Genomic DNA, 17,602 nt, shown 5'->3' with positions numbered 1-17,602 from the left:
GTCTTTGCCATGGAAATTCTAAGATATTACCCAGGGAGAGTAATGTAATCTCACTGTGTCACCCAACGAGAGAGATGGGGAGCTCTAAAGAGAGATACTAATCTCAGAGCATGCCCTTAACAATGCATTCTGCAGGGTTATGAGGGGCACCTACACAATGGAGTGTGCAAACCAGGTGCTTGGACCACAGGCGCTGCCTAAAGGGACGATCTTTCCAATGCGAAAGACCAAAGCAGCCAGACCAAGGCCGAGTGAACAGTGGAGACTTCAATTTGTTTCTAATTGACATTGCTCAAGGGCAATAATAACCCCAGGTGGGTGAGGTGGGGCTGGGGAGCAGGAGATCAGCTAGCCTGGAGGGATGGGACATCTTCCACAGTGCAACCTTTATTCAATCATTCATTCATTCATATAAACACATTTTTATTGAAGGCCATCTATGTGCAAGCACTGAACAAGAGCTCTAGCCCCTGCTCTTGGGGAATGTGTAGCCTGGCTCAGAAACTGGGTCAGCAGAAATCAAATTGTAAACAGCCGGCCCACCTGGAAGAAGAGCAAAGCGAGTACTAGTGATACGGCCAGGTGAGTGGTGTTGGTGGGAAGAGAGGTCAGAGCATGTCCAGTCCAGGAACTGTGTTTGTAGGAACACCTGCAAGCACACAAAGATTACTGAAAAGGTTCAGAGTCTGCGAGGTCAAAGAGAGTCAGTTAAGTTTAGAATGGCCAGCATGTCACCTAACAGCAGAGGCTGAGCCAAAACAGGCTGTGTGCTCCCCGCCCGAACTTGACGTCCTGCTGCAGGGCAGCCAAGGCTCCACCGACCTAGACTCTAGATAAAAGCTGGTCCCAAGCTTGCAGGTAAACTGCCCTACGGACAGGGGCAGTGGAGCTGGGCTTGGCAGGCGGTCCTGCTGGTGCATTCGAAATTCATGGGATGATAGGTACTTTGGGCGTCAGATTAACTTTTCTTTAAATACTCCTCACTTACGGATGTGAAGATAAGCTTGTATACTTGGAGAGCACACCAAGTCATGGCAAAGGAAGGTGGTCCGGATGAATGCTGTGTGATAAGAAAAAGAAAGACAAATAGATGCAACCACTTCACATTCAGCTAATAATGAATTAACCGAAAATTAAAGGCCAGTGATGCTAACCACAAATTCATTTTCATTATGATAGATAGCTAGAAAGATAGAGATACACCTATATGTATAGTAGGTATAGACGATGTTTAGAAAGAAATAAAGATACAGATATGGATGTATATCTCCAAATAGATTTGCTTCTACTCTCAGCCTGGCATGTGACAGACTATAGAAAGGTATGGAACCTTTCAAGCCAAATTGTTGCCCATTTTACAGAAGCAATTTTATTTATTTATTCATGGGAGACACAGAGAGAGGGGCAGAGACATAAGCAGGCAGAGGGAGAAACAGGCTCTGTGCAGGGAGCTTGATGTGGGACTCGATCCCGGGCCTTCAGGATCGGGCCCTTGGCTGCTGAGCCACCCGGGCTGCCCACAATTTGGTTTTTAAATCATGTTAACTTGCCCCTCAAAGGTTCACAGTGAGGATCAGGTAGATAGATGCCATGTGTTAAGCAGCACGATGCTTGGCACATAGTAAGTGCTCAATAAATGCAAGGCAGCTTTCGGATTGCTGAGTCCCATCAGCTGGTAGCAATGAACTTGGTGAGGATTAGCCACCTGGGATCCCTGATGCCACAACTCGCAGTTAATTAGAAAATGGGAAACCCATCCCGCAAGCAGGTAGAGGACTCTGCTTCGCCCCGGGATCCTTTTGCATCTTAGGGCTCAGCTGGAAGGAGGAGGCCGCCAGCCAGGTGTGACTTCCAGGACCAACAATACGTACCCAGGCAAATGGTATTAAACAAAGCGTTTGAATTATCCTGATACAAGAGACTGGGTGCAGGAGTATCTCCTACCCTATCGTAAGCGCTGCTTGGGTTTCCACCCTCACCTTGGCTGAACTGTATGGACAGCAACCCGAGGCCAGCGAGGCCAAGGCCAGCTAGGGAACGAGCTCCTGGGGGCTGCGGACAGGAATCTCAGCCCTGGTGTTCAGCAGGGAGGCCTACAACAACGCCTCCCGCCGGGATTCAGGTTGTTTCATGTCAGAATTATTTTTCCCCGAGGTTTGTTGCAATCACCCCTTCTTCCTGGTCTTATTTCCCCCTTGAAAGAACATTGACTGGCTCTCTCACAGTTGCTGAGGCTGGTAGCAATCCTCCTAAGTTGGAATGTCACGCAGGCTCCTTGTTCCTCCTTGTAAAGCACAACCCCGCTGCCCTCCGTAGCGGGCTCTTTATTTCTTCCACTGTGCTAATCAGGAACACTTAGCTGCTTTCCTGCTCCGACGCCAAATTAATAAATTACAAATGCCAGTTATCAAAGATTTGGAGGTTTTGACAAGTGATGCAGTTGATCGCAAATGCAAGGTTGTGTCAGGGAGAGTCTGTGTTTTCAGGATGTAGAAGGTGGATCAGCCCTGGATTGGAAAAATAAACAGGCGAGTTTGATGAGCTGAAATTCATGGCAGAGCTTCTTAATATTTCCTGAGGTTTCTAATCAAAGGAGCATCTTAACTGGTCCCAGAGGGAAATGGGAGATGAAAGGCACTGACACTGATGCCCACTCTACCTTGCCTCATCCCAACATTTGTTCCTTCCTTCCTTTTTTTTTTTTTTTTTTTTTTGCCCGTTTCTAAAAATATCCTGGCAGGTAAGAATTAGCGATAGGATGTTATTTAGTCAAAAACAAAAATCCACTGCATAATGCACCATACCTTTAAAATTTTTAACATCTATTAAATTAAAATCAAGGAAATTGACATAGATAGGATGAAAGAAGATACAGCACCTCTAGCTTATGCCAACTAAAAATAAGAATTATTAATGAAGCTCGGCTTTCTTCTGCTGTGCACATTAATTATTTATGATAATAATACTCTGCACTGCCATATTAAAGAATTTTCTTCACCCAGCTTCCCAGAAAACTCTATCTTCTTGAAAAAAAAAAAAGGAACCTCAACATGTTAAGCCCACAAAAGAATACATTCCTCTCGGTGTATTTATTATACTGGAAGATGAATATAGTCTTGGGTTATTAAACTGGAATGAAAAACACATCTTATTAGAACTTACATGGTGATTTTTATTCTCACTAGTTTCATATAAACTTAATGATGCAGACTGCATTTTTATGCTCATCTATTTTAAAATGGTGCCTGGAGCAAAAAAAGCTTCCATTAATGCCAGTTTGGTATTTCAAATACAATTTGATGTAATTTACTTCAAATATATGTGAACAGAGAAGGATAATGCCAAGTGCATTTTCTAGATTCAAATGTGGGTTAGCTCATGGCCATGATTTATTAAACCTAAGTTTTTTGCAAAAAAAAAAATTCTTTTAGTTATAAAATTTTTAAAAGATGAAACTTCACCTGGTTTTATTTTTGGGGGAGAGGGGTGGGAGAAAGAAAGTGGTGGGCTTTATGATAAAGGACTAGCTTTAACTTTATTCTAGGTTTTAATATTTATCAACTATAAATGAATAATAATGCATTTCCCTCCAGTGATACACTGAAGCTATTTAAACCCATTGTTTTCTTAAATTCACACACTGTAGAATTATATTCATGGATATGTCAACATAAAATCATCCAGTTTAGAGAGCTTTGGTATGTTTCGAGTTTGGCAGGTTGGTATTAAATAAATGCTTAAATTCCCAATCTTTAAATGGTCTCTTGATGATTTTTAGAAGAACTATCTTTGAAAAGAAGTTTAAATTTTATTGCCCAAAAACTTGTGTCTGGATCTAAGTCAAGCCTGATTTTTGTGTGTGAATCTCAAAAGGGGAAGCCATGGCACCTTCTCCTTTTTCTTGCACTTGATTCGTTTCTAGTGTGTTCTTTGCTGCTCCATGTGGACGCTGGGTCAGTGTCCACACGAGGGTGTGGCTGGGGTGGCTGCTGCTGTGTTCACAGAGGCATCTTGAAGGGCCATTATTGTGTGGGCTTCATCCCTAAGTAATGCTCTCTAATAACATTGCAGTGCCTTTGTTGCCTTAAAGCATCAAATCTTCTGTGCTGTCACTCCAAAAACAAATAATAGGCCTTGGTTTCTTTCTTTACTCTGCTTCCTGTTTGAAATCAGTTTTTTTAGGGTCCACCAATCACTGCCCCTGAGCCCCAAAATATGCCTTCTGGCTGAAGGAGCAGGGGTCTATTTGTCTTTCAGCCTCATGGTACATCCCCTTGACACAGAGAGGATGAGTATTTTTAACTTAGGCAGCATTGTCCTTTTTCTGATGGCTTAGGTTTGGGGGTGGGCACAGTGAGGAGGACCAGGCAGGCAGTCTAAGGAGTGAGGTCCATCCCTGGCAATGAGCAGGCGAAGAGTGTGTAGACTCTTCCAGAAGGCCAAATTCCAGGAGGGAGAAAGATAAGGATTTGGAATACTGTCTCTGGCTTAGGGGGGCCTGGGTTTAACCCAGTCAGTCCCATGGAATGTCTAGGTTCAATTTCTCAGCTTCCCAGGCTGGGAGCGGAGAGCAGAAGAGATGTACAGAAAGAGGCATGAGAAGACTTGGCTTTTGCTTTTCGTAGGAGTGCTGGCAACCAATAAATGTTGCTCCTTTGCCACCACTAATGAAGGCAATAGGAAGAAAAATAAAGAAGCCTGTATTTTGGGAAGATTCCTACATTTCCAGGAGTCCTGGCTGTGTGGCTGTGTGTCCACCTCCTTCAGATACGCAATGAGCTCTGTGCTCCCCTTTGTCCTTGGAGAGAAAAAGAGAATATACATATTTTTTACATTCTGCAAAAACCTTAAGAATTTTTTAAATGACTTTTTAAGCTACATTATTTGTATCTTTGAACTAGAAACTAGAAATGACTTGCAACATGACTATGTCAAAATTGGGCAACCCACCACTGGATCATACACTTAGTTTGATGACCACAGGGTCAAAAGGACCAACCCCTAACCCTGTGGCACTTTAGCGTTTTCCAGAGTCCAGTCCCATTTTCAATTCCTTGTAATCGGGGAAGAAGAAAGTGCTATTGACTGATGGGCAAAGATACCTTTGAGAGAATAACTGGATTGCCTTCTCCACTTTGTTCGGGGAAGGAAAGAGCTGAGCATGTAAGGAGACAGAAACTAAAAGTCAGCTAACTATTTTGGATGAGGGGCGAGTAGGAGGCTGAGAAGCAAGGCATTTAAAGGACCTTGAAGAACAGGAAGGTTCAATGTCCGTTTTATGTGGTTTGCCTGCCTCCAGTGTAACCCTTTCCATATCACTGACATATAAAATCTGATACATTCAAATAGCCTTAGTGCTGGGCTGGAAGTCAACAGACCTGAGCAGTGGACTGAAATTCGAACTGCCCACATTCACTTTCACTGACTCTAGTGTGCAGGAACAGAAACCTGGAGGGTCCATGTCCAGCCCTTTAGAAAGTGACCATTGGGGGCACCTGGGTAGCTCAGCGGTTGAGCATCTGCCTTCCACTCAGGTCGTGATCCCAGGGTCTTGGGATCCAGGCCTGCATAGGAAGGCTTCTCCCTCTGCCTGTGTCTCTGCCTCTCATGAATAAGTAAATAAAATCTTTTAAAAAACAAAAAAGAAAGAAAGAAAGTGACCACTGACAACACACTGAGCTGGCTGTGTTCAGGAGGAGAGTGAGACTTCAATTATGACCTGGCCTCGACAAGCCATCCTGGCATACATTTATTTAAATAATTAAGGGTTTATGTCCTTTCTTTTCATGATTACCATTTGTCATGAATCAAAAGCTCCTGCCCTTAACCCAATTGAAGCATTCTTTATTGGAATGAATATCCTCCTTTTTTTTTTTTTTTTTTTGGTATCTTGGTATCAGGCAAATTATTTTTATTTTTTCCCAGTTTTATTGAGATATCATTGATATATAATATCATGTAAGTTTAAGGTGTACAGTGTGGTGATTTGATCTCCATACATATTGCGACGTGATTACCAAAATAAGGTTAGTTAACACATTTATCACTTCTCATGGCTACCATTTGTGTGTGTGTGTGTGTGTGTGTGTGTGTGTGTGTGGTGGGAATTTTCAAGATCTCCTCTCTTAGCAGAACATTCAAGGATAAAATACAGTCCTGTTACCTGTAGTCGCCATCCTGCACATTAGACCCCAGAATTTATTCATCTTATACTGGAGGTTTGTACATTTCACCACCTTCACCCATTTCCTCTCCTTGCCCCTTTCCACTCCCCCAGCAACTGCCAATCTATTCTCTCCCTTTCTGTTTCTATGAGTTTGATTTTTTAAGGTTTCATGTAAAAGTAACATCGTACAGGATTTACTGACTTATTTCACTTAGCATTATTCCCTTGAGTTTCTTGAGTTTGGTCCACATTGTTAGAAATGACAAGGTTTCCTTCTTTTTATACAGTAAATAATACTTGGGATCCCTGGGTGGCACAGCGGTTTGGCACCTGCCTTTGGCCCAGGGCGCGATCCTGGAGACCCGGGATCGAATCCCACATCGCCCGGTGCATGGAGCCTGCTTCTCCCTCTGCCTGTGTCTCTGCGCCTCTCTCTCTCTCTCTGTGACTATCATAAATAAATAAAAATTTTTAAAAAAAGTAAATAATACTTTATTGTATATCCATATCCATCTTTATCCATCCGTCAATGGACAGTGAGGTTGTTCCATGTCTTCATTATTGTAAATAGTGTTGACATGAACATAGGGATGCAGATATATTTTCAAGACAGATATATTTGCAGATATATTTTCAAGACAGTGATTTTGAGATGCTTTGGTGGCTCAGCAGTTCAGCGCCTGCCTTCAGCTCAGGGTATGATCCCAAGGTCCGGGGATTGAGTCCCACATCAGGCTCCTTACAGGGAGCCTGTTTCTCCTTCTGCCTAGGTCTCTGCCTCTCTCTGTGTCTCTCATAAATAAATAAATAAAATCTTAAAAAAAATAAAAGACCGTGATTTCCCTTCCTTTGCATGCACACCCAGAAGTGAGTTTGCAGAATCATAAGGTAGTTCTATTTTTAATTTTTAATGTAGCTCCATACTGTTTTCCAGAATGACCGCAATGGTTTGCATTCCCATCAATAGTGCAAGAGGATTCCCCCTTTTTCTGCATCCTCACCAACACTTGTTAGCACTTGTCTTTTCTATATTGACTGTCCTAACAGGTGTGAAGTGATGTCTCATTGTGGTTTATGCTTTTTCTTGATGATAATGATGTCGAGCTACTTTTCATGTAGCTGTTGCTGGTCATGTGTATATCTTCTTTGGAACAAATGTCAGTTCAAGTCCTTTGCCCATTTTCAATCAGATTATTTGTGGGTTTTTTTTAATATTGAGTTGTATAGTATCCTTATACATTTTGAATATTAATCCCTTATCAAATATATGATTTGTAAATATTTTTTTCCATTTGGTAGTTTGATTTTGATTTTCATTTTGTTGATCATTCTGCTGTGCAGAAGCCTTTTAGTTTGAAGTAGTTCCACTTGATTATTTTTGCTTTCGTTGCTTTTTTTTACTTCAACAAATATGTGTTAAGTAATGTCTTAGCTATTGGCCACCATTCTAGGGGCAGTGGAGATACACAAGGCCTGGTCTCTACTCCTAGTGACCATTTTATCCTAGCAGATGAGATATGTTTAAGTATCCAAACTACTAAAAAGTGATAATTGCCATAAACAGTACACCATAGGGATTAAAAAAATAGATTATTTCTCATTGTTGAGATCAGGGAATGCTTTGAAAAGGACTAAAGACATTACAGTTGGATGGTATTTAATATTCAAAGACTGGGAGGTAGGAGAGACCCAGCACTGGCAAAGGAATTAGAGCAAGAACATGGAATCTGTATGATCATATGTAAAATTGCATCTTAAACTCTGCTACCGTGATGCCTGGTCAAAAGTAGGTGCTCAATTAATTATTTTTGAATGAATTAATAAACAAAAGTTTGGAATCTGAACTTGTGGCATCATGCAGGGCAGGCCTAAGTACTCTGACTTCATCTCACAGGTTTTTGATACCACAAAAGGACCAAAGCCTTGTTTTAAGAAGATGAATTACACAGCCTTGGGAAGGGGAGATGAGGAATTATAAGGTAGAAGGCTAACTTAACATTCCACCAGATTTTTACCAGGGGAAAAACAATGAGAACAGAGGGGTAACAGATAGACTAAAAATACACTTTGGAGGTAGAATCAATCAGAAATTGTAAATATCTAGATGTAAGGAGCAAGTAAAAGAAAGAAGCCTTAGATTTTGAGCTTAGGTGACAGTTAAAAAGGGAATTTCCATAGGAGACATCGATCTGATCATTTAGCTATCCTACATATAGGATATGGTTGCACATACTCACATCAACATAGAATGGTAAACCCCTTCAGTGTTGTGTCTCTCTATATGTACTTCCTTTCCTGCGTTCCTGCTGATTAGCTGTGGGTGGGAAAAAATAATTTTGAACTGTTCTGTGAGGAGAGAGTGATAGGTTTATTGATGATGCAGCCAAATCTTAGACTCAATAATCCCTATGTATTTCTCTATGGAAAGTAGTTAGAATCAGGGCTGTAGACTGAGCCCATCAACCAGCAGTTAGGTGGTCCACATAGAGAAAGAATTCTAAACCCTAACTTCTTCATCCCTGAATAAGGGAACCACAGTCCAGTGTTACGGTTCCGAAACAATGGAAGAAAAGTGAAATCGTTACTGAAACATACTGAATCAGAGATGAGTTTTTAACTAATTATTTTTTACCTGCTTTGATGGATTTTTCTTTCACTAATGATCTGGCTGCCCCAGTCCAATTTCTTATCACAATTATCTGGACAGATTTTTAGAGCTGCAGATTTCCTGGCACCCTCTCAAGAATTTTGGTTCAGCGGGTCTGTGGTAGGAACCCCTTATCTGAGAGAAGAGTTACAATGTCTTCAACAGTCCTTTCTCAGCATGGTGATACAAGTGAATTTTGCTTTCCTGACTTGGCAGTTGATCTTTATCAAACACATTTTTATTTTATCTACTTTTTTTCAAAGATTTTATTTATTTACTCATGAGAGACACAGAGAGAGAAAGAGAGAGAGAGACATAGGAAGAGGGAGAAGTAGGCTCCCTGCAGGGAACCCCATGTGAGACTCGATCCCAGGACCCCAGGATCACCACTGAGCCAAAGGCCAGATGCTCAACCACTGAGCCACCCAGGTGCCCCTACATTTTTTTTTTTTTTACACACCATCTAAATATGCCATGAGTGGAACAGAGTAAAATCTGGCATTCTCAGTGAACTTGTTTAGATAATTGAATTTTGCAAACATCGTCATAGTTAATGTTAATGACCCTGAGGCTCATTGAAACTACTAAAAACTGAAGTTTCTATTTGTGCTTTTCTAAGGACTTTCCCATCCAGGACTTGCATAATTAGTCATAGTTGTTTTCAATTTAAATAACAAATTGTACCTTTACCCCAGCTAAATTGTATTTTGTTGAATTGACTCATGGTGTCTGTAAATGGTAGAGGTTTTGTTGATTCACTCAGTTATCCACTGAATTTGTGAGCTCTCTAGACTTTTCATTATATGCAGACTTGATAAGAATATTTTCTTTGTCTTCATGAAAGTTTTTAATAAGGAATGTAGAACAGAACGTGGTAGAGAACAACATCCAATGGGGATGCCAGCAGAAATCTCAATTGATAGCCATATCAAACCATTCACCAGCACCCTTTGAAGATGGACCTTCTACTAGATTATCCACGTTGGAGCTAGCAAATAGCTTGCCCTTGAAAAACCCTTGCTTCAACCTGCTGGTAACAGTGTTTGCAAAGAATTGTTTTAATATTCAAATCCAGAATCTGGTCTGAGATTTTATTTATGAAGGGCATGCTCTTTTAAAGATTGGTGCTAGTCATCCTTGACTCAACCATACGTCCATGGACAGTCTGTCCAGGTTTTTTGAGAGTTCACTTGAGAAAGATATAGATTATGGCCATGCAGCAGTGTTATTCCCTTGTGTGAAATCATCATACCTATATAGAAATTAGATACCAAGCTTTGACCTGGTCAGTGCCATGATCCATCAGTTGAACAGGAATTCATCCTGGGTAAACTCAATGTCTTGGTCCATTACTAATCCCAGTCAATAAAAAGACACTAAGAAAGTATTTCATGTTTAGTTCCTACATAATAACATAATAACTCTGCTTTTCCTGTTGGCCCGCAAAGTCTAAGTACTTACTATTTGGCCTTTTGAAGAAAAAGTTTGCTGTCCCTGATTTAGAATAGCCAAACCAATCGTAAAACTATTGCAAATCCATGGAAGTTTGAGATACTTTACATTTTACCTTTAAAAAAAAGTATTGAGTTAGTACTTCTCACTGAGAAGTTGAGCACTTCTTAGTGCCACTGAGCAATATGTTGGACACTTGAGCAATATGTTGAAGACAACCCAATATATTCAGCCCTTGTTTAGGGTGTAAAACAAGACTCCAAACCATAGGGCACCAGGACCCCAAGGTCTCTGCCTCCTGGTTCTGTGAACAGCCCTGTTGGGTATCCATTGATGTGAATTAGTCAACAACACAAATGAGAGAGCCCGCCATAAAACAGCACCCTCTCTCCATGGTTACAGAGAGAAAGTCTCAAGGAGGCTAATAAGCTATATCAGAATGAACACACAAATCATTGATATGAATCTGCAAAATAAAAGAAGGATCAGAGTTCCTCTTCTTCCATGATAATTTGAAGTATCTTTCCAAGGTTCTTAACTCTAATAAACATAAAGCAAGGAAAAACACAGAAACTATAAAATAGGAGACTATATAAATAAAATTAGAAAATATTCTCCTAATCTCATATTCCCTGCAAATGTTTGCTACCATTCACTGATCCTGAAGCAAAAGTTTCGTAGGATCCTTAGCTAAAGGTATGGGTGAAAAACACCCACGTTATCCTTCACGTTACTATTGCTGAGTTAGTGGAAGACTAGTTGCTGTCAGATCCACTGATTTGGGACTCATCTTTCGATGAAGTATATATGCTGATGAAAAGCTGCTTTCATTGCAGAGAGACTGCTAATTGTTTGATTATACAGGTCTTCACATTAATGAAGCACTATTCCATGGGTTTGGAGCATGGCGTGCAACCAAATTACCACCCCAGCACTCATGCTGTGAAATCTGATTATTCATTAGCCAGTCAGTGAGTGGTACCGACATCTTTTCTTTTTTCAAACCATCAAATGAGAATGACTGCTGTTCTCCCCACCCCGCCCCACTTTAAGAATATGAGGATTTGAATTTGTTGCCTATTGGGGAAGGGGAGCAGCAGAGAGAGCTGGGGTTTCCATAAGAGTTGTTTCACACATTTAACGCAATATATGTCATGACAAACTGAGAGCCAGATGGATTGGCATTTCCTGCAAAAATGGATTCCTGCTCACATCGTCCAGCTTCACATGCACTTGATCTTGGGCCTCCTTGAAAGACGCCCTCAACCACCAAATGCGGTTGCTTGAATTATCTGGGATTTTATCACCTCAGGACTGTCTGATGAGAATCACTTTAAGGCAAGTGTCCAAATTGGAAAAAGGGAAGGAGGTCTTTTGTTTGTGTGTGTGTGTGTGTTTTGTTTGTTCTCTTGTTTATTTAAAGTATTTATATTCCCACAAACAACAACAGAGTAATCAGAAGAGGACATAATTACTAGATTCATTTATTAAAGTTCTCTTAGATCTTTTGGTAAGTGAACAAAATATTTCCTTCATTTAAGATGCCAAAAAAACCCCCCACAAAACCAACATTTTTAAAATTATGCCCTTTCTATCTATTGCTAAGACTGATAAAAACTTAGTGTGATGGTTTAAAGAATCACCTTGTATATTCTAATGTTGATATCAAAAGTCAGAGGAAGAATTCAGCTAAGACTGCTCTATTTCTAACTCTAGCTGGATTGGGTTTCCAAAACAAATGATAGAAATCCCTGCCTCAGTACCAAGGAAAGATACTGACACTGGCAAATGGGATTATCCCTAATGAGATTACACGCAAAATGATTAAGATGTGAATTGACACTCCCTGGGAGGGACAAGGAGGTTCCTAAGGAAGCAAAAACAGAAGAGGGTAAAGTGTAAGTAACAGAGTCTTTCTTAAGAAAAGGTACTCTTTTCTCAAAGCCCCAAAAAGAGGAACACGAGGCCAACCTGGTTTTCTCTAACCAGTCCAGGAGAAAAATCAAAGCTTTGGATTCATCATTAAGAAGAGTCTCAAGCGAATGAAAATGGACACAAAATCTGTTTCAGATGATTTTTAAAAACAAGACATTTAGAGTCTTCTCTTCTAGATTGACAAAGCATCCCTGCAATAGATTTTTGCCTTATTATACCTGTAACATGAACACTGTCTTGAAGGGATCCTCTCAAAGGAGTTCCCCCTACTGAACCATGTACTCTCATTGTAAAGGAAGCGTAGAGATGCTAAAGCCAGTGTGCTCATTTATGGATGAAGAAACTATGGTTCAGTTGCTGGGCTCAGGGACTTGCCTGGGTCCCCCGATTATTTAGTGGCATTGACGGCTGGGACTAGAATGCATGTGCTCCAGGTGAGACTGAAGAGGCAATGAACAGGACAGGGTGAAAATAGCAAAAAGCAAGTCAAATCCGCAAAAGGAAAAACAACTACGGGAAAAGAATGGCAAAGGGAATATTTCCTGTTTTGAAAAGTTCTTTTAGAATAAAAACAAAACAATAGATCCATCATTGAATTCCCGCAAATCCTCTGAGGCCACCATAGAACACTGTATTTCTCTGTGATCGCTTCAATATTCCAACAGCACCAGATCCTATGGCCATGAATCAATTCTAAAAGAACGAGACTCAAACCCCACAGGCACCAGCAGAAGAACAGGAATTGGGGGAGGGGGATTTCCAAGTATCACTTTAGTTTCTATTCTTACCTTGTTATACGACCTTTAGAAACTCTTTTATCTAAAGGTATAAAATAGGTATAATAATCCTTACTTGTCTCACCAGAGTGTTGTGAAATGTCACTAATTAATGTTTATAAAGCACCTGGAGACTTTCAAATGAAAAGTTCCACATGCAATAATTATGAGTATTAGCATTGTTATTAACATAGCATTATTAGTTACCAGAATCATTATCATTCATGCTTTAGATTTTTTACTAAGAAAGACACTCCCAATATTTTCTGTGTGCACACACACTCTCTCCCTCTATTTCATATTCTTCTAAAACTGGTCTTCACAAGGGAGATTTCTAGGCATGCCAGTACATGAGTCAAGAAACCATCCAATAAGACACATTGTCATGATTTCACATGTTTTTTTTTCCTAAGTAAATTATTTCCAAGAAATCCCCAAATTGACCACATTACAGGTTAAGCATAATAGAGTGGTTTTAGAACTGGTTTTGATCACAATTCCTTTTGATTATCTAATAAAAGGAATTATCTATCAGTATTTTATTATCTAATAAAATACTGCTTTCTGGAAAATCACATATGTACATTCTGCAATCAATTTCAAGGTGTTAAAAAAAAATTTCAAGGTGTTTTTGGACCTCTGGATGTAGGAAATAATTCTTTGTCATCTAGCACTGGTCTAACCACCTGAGACACATCACTGAACAAAATGGACAAAGATCCAATGCTGGATCTTACATAGGTAAGAGGAAGTAGATAATAAAAAACTAAATACAATAAATCATCAAAGTTTATTATGTTAGAAAGGGAAGAGTTTATACACTATGGAAAAAAGTAGAGCAGACTAAGGGAAATAAATTGCACTTGGTAGGGATTCTGTTTATAGCGAGCAACAGAATAGTTCAGGTAGGTGTCACTGAGAAGTTTTGAACAATGATTTAAAGGAAGTAAACTAGCCAAGTGTGTATCTGATGAAGAAGTATTCCAGGAAGAGGAAAGAGCCAGTATGAAAGCCATAAATTGGGCCACTATGCTGGAGACAGTGAGCAAGAAGAGAGGTAGTAGGAGATGATGTCATTATTGCAATAATGGTGATTTTAACCAGGAAGGTAGCAATAGGGTCAAAGTAGTCAGATGGTCAGATTCTGGTTAGATTTCAATGAAGAGTCAACAGAATTTTTTACCTGTTTGGAGGTAGAGCATGTCAGAAGGGGTAGTGAGCAGATCAAAGCGGATTCTGAAGATTTGGCCTGAGCAACTGGAAAATGGAGCAAGTCTGGGGGGTAAGCCTATTCAGAGACCCCTGCACCATCTCTACCCTCCAGCATTAAAAACATGACACCCAGAGAATTTCCCCTCTGAGAGCAGGAGCTTTTCTTTTCTGCTCACTGCAGAATCCTTAAAGCTTAAAACATTGCCTGACTTAATAACATTTATTAAATGAATAAAAGGAATCCAATAATGGGGAGTATTCCCTTCACAGAGATGCCCAATCATTCTTCCAGTACCACCTCTCGGACCCTAGGATTTATATAAAGAGTAAATTTGCAGGGTTTTAGTGACAGTGTACCTTCCCTCCACTCTACCCCTGCCATCCCAACTTTATCATTTTTCAATAGGCATGTAACAGGGGATCTCAGAAACATACAACAAACTAGCAATAGGAATGGCAAGAAAGGTTGTCCTTTCCTGTCCATCACCAAAATCCCATGTAGCTTTATCACTAGTGTCATGAACATCAGTTAGTAGTCCTTTCTTCTCTCTAAAGATAGCCACTTCTGGTCCAAGAAGGATATTTCAAAGAACAGTAAGAGTCCAAGCCTAGGGGACACGTGAGGTAGCTAGGTGGCTGGGTAACGGTTGCCCTGTGCTGTTATTATATATATAACACAGAAAATTTAGAAACCCCCAGACATGCAAATATTCTGTTTTCTTTTTACAAAGGACTGTCTAGTAGAATATGTTTCACTCAAACACATGAGGAAATACAACATCAGAAATGATTCCCATTGAAGCTAATAGTGTCAAGAAGAGTTGAACAACGCAGAAGATGGAACAAAGCTTTGTTATAATCAAGTCTTTCCCACAGACACCAGTACAATTCACTTGCTAATCATACCTTGAAGTTGAGTTAACCTCAAGCTGCTCATCTCCAACCCTAATATAGGCAGGTGAGTTGTATTCTGTGGTGGTGATAGAAATATTTTGCTCAGGTGAGTAGTCTTGGAATTTTATGGATGCTTATTACATTGGCTCACCTCCCTAGCTGAGCTGTTGGTTAAGATCTCCATCCCAGTGTGATAAGCACTGAGTGTTGTATGAAAGGGCTCAATTACTAAATTCTACACCTCAAGCTATTATTACACTGTATGTTAACTAACTGGAATTTAAATAAAAACTTAATTTTTAAAAAAATAAATCCAAAAAGAATTTTCACTTTTATGAAGAAAACTGTTACTGTACTAAAGTGGGAAAAAAAGCAAAGCAGGGGATACATTCTGCCTTGTTCCGTTTCGGCTTACAAAAGGTTTCATAGGAACACTCTACTTTCAGAAAGGGATGGAAACCTCCACCTAACTAATGAAAAGTTCTTTTTTCCTTTGATGTTTCTGTAATTGCGAGAAGCACAGGGTTCTAAATGTGGTTCTACTGTTGGAGGGCTGGATAATCATACACAAGTCAGAAAATGGTGCGTCTATTTCCTCTTCTACAAAAGAAAAGTGTTCTAATCCATTTACTTAAGGCAGTCTTGCAGGTTTAAGATGCCAAGAGTCCATGAATAATCTCACTGAAATAATACTGTCTTTGCTTATTCGAAGATTTATAGCAATTTAGCACCTCCCTTCTCTCCATGAAAATAATTTAATTTTAGGAAAATGAATCAGTACATTTTGATAAAGGAATATAATAAAATAGAAAACAATTTTAAGTGAGGCTTGCAAAGATTAATAATAATGCAGGAAATTCTTTTGTTATGCTGTAACTGAAGAAATCAGAATGAGATTATATATATGACTTTATCCTGAGTATATGTGTTTTCAACTTGTACAACAGTAAAACATTGGTTGGCTCTGACAAGTGGGATCATGGGTGGATCTTTATTTAAAATTTATTTTCTTCTTTGAGATTTTTTTTTTCTATTTTCCATGGGGAACAAAAAACCTTTATTTTCAAGGAAAATAAATAAGTTTTGTTTTTTAAAAAGGTTTATGACCCTGGCATTTTGCAAGTACCTGAAAATTTATGCATTTAGTGTACATGGCCACGAGAATCTGCTCAGAGTATAAATAAGCCCTGATAGGATAGAATGTTTCTCATGCTTCTTTCAAATTCCAGTAGTTACTTAACAACTCTTTTGCCCTTGATTCTGGTGCTAGAAGAATCTAATCATAAGAATATGAAGTTAGAGCTGAGAAGTGGAATCTTTTGCAAAAAGTCACAGGCCACACGATTCTCAGCAATCTGAACCACTATATCGTATAAGACATATTTTAGACAATAAATAAACAGTAAGCAAAATCAGATTAATTGACTGACTTATGACCAAAAAAGCATCTGGCTTCAGCTTTCCTCTTATGCCATTTGTCAGGTCTGAGGCTCTGGAACTGTTGTGCGGGACAAGAGATACTTACTAGTCTATGGGCTCCTAATTAATGATGTAGACTCAAAAACAAGAGTCAGAATACTTAGACATAGATGGCAAATGTGTAGTTTATGAACTACCTACTACTGTTTCCATTTCGCTAGCAAATATTACTGATAAATAAAGGCTTATACCTTTGGACACAATGTCAGAGACTTGGAAACAATAGCAATTACTACCAACCAATGGGAGCTGACATGTGAGAAAAGTCCAATTCACCATCTCTTTCTCAGGTGAAGTCTTAAGGTAATTACACAGCAATGTCTTTTGAGGAACAAATGAAAGTTTTGATGAATATGTGAATGGGCGTGAATCTTGTAGGAAAAATTTTGACAACCCTAAAGTGCAGGCATCAAAACCTTGATTGAGGATGGAAGGAAGATCCATTTCAAGGTGGCTTATTCATGTACTTGGCAAGTTACTGCTGGTTGTTAGCAGGGTACCTCAATTTCTAGTGAGATGGATCTCTTCACAGAGTTGCTTGTGTGTCCTTGCAACATGAATACTGGCTTCTTCCTGAACCTGTGATCCAAGAGAGAACAAGGTAGAAGCCACAAGGATTTTTACTGCCTAGCCATACCTACAGAAATCACACCGTAGTATTATTTCAATATCCTATTGGTTATACAGGCCAGGCCTATTCAAAATGGGAATGAATTACTCAAGGATATAAGTATAGGAAGTGGGGGAACATTGAGAGCCATCTTGGAGAATGGTTACTACATAAACCCTTGTAGTAGATTTAAAGAAGACAATCCTTGCTCTCAAGGAGCTTATAGTTGAAGAGGCCCCATATATGCAAAAACCCCACAACCTGTTTAAGAAAAACCCAAAACTATGACAGATTGCTGGTATTCATCAATATGTATAGTCTCTACTTCTTGCTGGATATGCTGTTAGAATTCATTTACTATCCTCTTGGGTTTTGGGATGGCCAATTACTAGTTCTTGGCAATAGAGTAGAAGAAGAGATGATACATATCA

The 17,602-nt window shown here is 39.6% G+C and overlaps 1 long non-coding RNA gene across 3 annotated transcripts in view; it reads right to left on the bottom strand.

Moving 5' to 3' along the window:
• Positions 1-386: 386 nt before the first annotated feature.
• The window catches only part of LOC144306619 (uncharacterized), a 59,771-nt gene continuing 42,555 nt past the window's right edge, over positions 387-17,602 (bottom strand). For 2 of the 3 annotated variants that reach the window (XR_013373711.1, XR_013373712.1), the window contains 3 exons: positions 4,722-4,798; positions 1,980-2,507; positions 387-1,060 (listed from right to left, as the gene is read on the bottom strand). This is a non-coding gene — a long non-coding RNA (uncharacterized LOC144306619). Of the gene's footprint in view, positions 1,061-1,979; positions 2,508-4,721; positions 4,799-8,403; positions 9,150-17,602 lie in introns of those variants that run through there. The other variant, XR_013373713.1, reaches the window with a different exon arrangement.

Source organism: Canis aureus, chromosome 37, assembly GCF_053574225.1.
Source record: "Canis aureus isolate CA01 chromosome 37, VMU_Caureus_v.1.0, whole genome shotgun sequence".
Classification (NCBI taxonomy): domain Eukaryota; kingdom Metazoa; phylum Chordata; class Mammalia; order Carnivora; family Canidae; genus Canis; species Canis aureus.
This window is presented reverse-complemented; position numbering and strand designations above follow the sequence as displayed.